Genomic DNA, 3,830 nt, shown 5'->3' with positions numbered 1-3,830 from the left:
ATGTTGAAGGTCTAGTGGAACTTTCCCATCCTCATTTCCAGACCCCTTGTACGGAGGGAAACTTGATTTTGTTCCTAGCTCTGGTTTCTTATTTTTATAAAATGTCCAATTTTGCCAACTCCTTGACTAGCTCTTGCTTCCAAATCCCTGCACATCTCTGGCTCTTCTCCCATTGTCCAATTCTTTAAATGTCTTTCCATCTCTATCTAGCAGTCTTAAAGTACCAATTATTTGATTATCTCTCTCCACTTCACAAATCCCCCCCCCCCCCCCCCCCCGCTTATGGCTCTTTGCAAATACAGCTCTTCCAGTAGAACATATCATTCTGTTCTGTACTTGATGGTTTATTTTTTTTTCTGTCTCTTCCAGAAGATTAGACTTTTTGAATCTGAGCATTGTATGCCCAGTCATTAGCACAGTTTCCAGCCCATGGTAGGGACTTAAATATTGTTTATTAAATAAATACTGTGCCTGGAATATGTGCTTTGATGAGCTTCTGGTCGTCAAGCTCCAAGAGGCTATCTCAATGCTATTTGCTGAGAGTTCATGTAATAAGTTGTCTTGACAAGAATTCAAGCCCCTGTTACATGCATGAGCACATTGCTAGGCAAGGTGAACAAAGGAAGAAAAACAAAATTCAAAATACAATACTATTCCTTTTGATAAAACTTAAATATTATTTTAGACAAGGATAGCCCCACTGCGTGAGGATCTTCTTACTACTTCTTAAGCTCTTTTCAGCATGGTATTGCATCCAAAAGAAATAGAAATCTATCATCAAAAGTCTTTAGAAAGCAATACAGGTCTTCAGGGAAGTGTCTTGAAGAAATAGCAAAGTGGGAAACCATATCATGAAACTATTCAGTAAATCATATTGAGTTCCCATTGTAAGAAAGTATGGGAAAAGATGGAAAGCTAATCAATTCATTTTATATGGCTCTTATAACCTAGAAAAGAAAATCAGAAGGAAAAAAACCATATGACATTCTTACTTATAAACGTGAAGATAAAAATACCACGTTAAACATTAGGAGATCAGACCAAAAGTATTTATCAACAAACAACTGGAGTTTATCCAGGACATTGATGATAGTTCAAAAGAAAACTCTGTTTGTGGAATTCACTGCATTATTATGCAACAAGGAGAAAAACCAAACACTAGTCTTAATAGGTGTCTCAGAACCCCTGCATTAATTAAAAAGCTATACCTTAGCCTACTGAAGCTTGAAGAAGGAGCTTAAATCTGATCAATATTATTATATCTGTTAGGAATTCTTTTTGTTGTAAGTTAACAGGTAACTCAGTTATTAGAGGCAAAATAATGAAGGTGGGTGCTTATCTTATGTCAATTTAAAGTCTACAGGGTGATGGTTGCAGGGTTAGATTGGCAGCTTAAAGCTGTGAGTGTGCTGAACTGTCATCTCTGTCCCTCTCTTGGTCTCTTGCTCATAGTCATAGGTCGGGTACACTGACTGCAAACATCAAAGACTTACAAGAGCATCCCTAGCAGAAAGAAAGGAATAAAGGCTGAAATTCTTATTAGAATTGTCCAGCAGACTTCCCCCAAATCTCATGTTTAGAATTGTGTCACATGGCTATATCTAGCTTATATTTGTGTCCCCCTCTCCAGTTTTGATTATATACTTAGGCCTAAAGCAGCACTGAGAACTCTAAGAATATGATAGAGGGATCATGCTATTTTTAAATGGCTTAGCTAACACCCACTTTTCCCACTGGCTTGAAAGTTCCACTAAATTCAATTGTCTTATCCTCAACTTTTATTCTGTTTCCTTTTAAAAATTTTATTTATTTTGAGAGAGAGAGCATAAGTGGGGTAGGGGCAGAGAGAGAGGGAGAGAGAGACTCCCAAGCAGGTTCTGAACTATCAGCACCTGATGAGGGGCTGGATCCCACAAACTGTGAGTGAGATCATGACCTTAGCTGAAATCAAGAGTCTGACGCTAAATTGACTGAGCCACCCAGGCAACCCCATTCTGTTTTCTTGATCGAATAGGACACCACTTGGTTTCAATTTCTATAGCCTTAGAAGATCATTTGATATTTGAGAAGTCAAGTTGACCTGTATATTTCTTCCTTTCTCAGATTTTCATGTAAATGATTTCTTCTTGATACATTTTACAGTCAAGTTCCATCTAAAGTTCTTATTGATGTATGGATTAGGAATGAATTCAATTTATACACTAATACAAAATTTAAAATAATGTAGATTTGTATGTACAAAGAGAGCAATATCTCTAAGATCTATTACTAAGTAAAAAAAGACAAATTAGAGATTGATATATATGGAATAATAATATTGATGTATTTACACTGAATATTTCTGTATGTGCAGATTTCCTTAATACATAGGACAATGTCTAGAAGGATACACATTAAATTATTAGCAGTGTGGGGTTGGGCTGGGGTCAAGAGGTGAAAGGTGGACTTTTTCCTTATATGAATTGTTTGAAAACTTTACAATGACAATAAATCCATGTGTATTTTGTAAATATAAATAAATTTAAGAATTCTCCCTTAGGGGGAGGAGCCAAGATGGTGGAACAGCACACAAGTTTTTTTTGTGTGTCTCCCGTCCATGAAATACAGCCAGAACAACACTAAACCATCCTGCACACCGAGAAAACTGATCTGAGGATTAACACAACAATCTGCACAACCTGAACCACAGAATCCAGCAGGTACGCGGCACAGAGAGGTGAACTGGCGGAGAGAGAGAAGCCACGGAGGTCAAGGAGCCACTTCGGAGTGAGGAGAGAGGACGGAGATGTTGGGGCAGGGGGAGAATACGGGAAAGCACCCCCCCTTCAAAAGCAGCTGGAGAGAAAGTGGAAAAGTGGAAACAGCCGCAGGGACTGAACTAAAAAGGGAGAAAGGAGTGGGTTTAAATTCCATTAAGATTATATAAAAAGAGAGTGCAGAGTCTGAAACTCCAAAGCTTGTTACCTGGAGGTGCTCTGGTGAGAAGGGCGAATCCCCAGGAACAGAGCGAGGTCTGGGGTTCTTCAGGCCACACAGGGTGAGGCGGTTCCCCTGCTGGGAGGACAACTGGTAGAGGCCGTGTTGGTCCCCCAAAGGCAAGGCCCCAGTGAACAACCACATTCGCTGGTGCTGGAACAAGGTCATTAAGGGTGAAGCCTGGTGCCAGATGCGTGTCGTGATTTGTCATAATCCCTGAAACGCTGCTGCCACACTATCTCGAGAACTTTTTCTGGAGCGGGCTGGCACCCGGCTGTGGTCTCTGGTAGCTGTCAGCAGCACAGTCCCTCGAACATTCCTGGGTGTGGCCGGCACCTGGCCATTGCTCGGTGAGACCCTCCTGCAGAGGGGTGGAACAGGTCAAAGCCGCAGTCCCTCAGAAATAAGGGGACGGAAAAAACAGCCGCATCTGAGACAACACTCGGGAGGGAAGTGCTGCCTGGGGCTTGGTCACAGACTGTGTAATAGCAGAGAGTGGAAGGAAGCTGAAGAAAAAGGACAGGTGCACAATTGCTGGTCGGGGAGAGCATAGTTCCGATACTAGAGACTGGGTAGCTGGGTGACGCCATTTTCACTGCTCCCGCGCATGCGCATGGGCACCTACAAGCGCCAGAACAAACCACCCCAGTAAGGTAAGCAGCGCCATCTAGTGGAGAACGGAGCCATTACACTAAGCCCCGCCCAACTGGGCCAACCTTGCTCTTCAGGAACATGAGTCTCTGCCTGCTTAGTTTATGGACTATAAAGAGCTTCATAGTTTGATTCTAGGGGAAAACAAAGTAATTTCAGTCATATTTCAGTCAGTCCGCTGGTCCATCTATTCAATTTTCTTT

The sequence above is a fragment of the Prionailurus viverrinus genome, chromosome D4 (assembly GCF_022837055.1).
Source record: "Prionailurus viverrinus isolate Anna chromosome D4, UM_Priviv_1.0, whole genome shotgun sequence".
NCBI lineage: Eukaryota > Metazoa > Chordata > Mammalia > Carnivora > Felidae > Prionailurus > Prionailurus viverrinus.
This window is presented reverse-complemented; position numbering follows the sequence as displayed.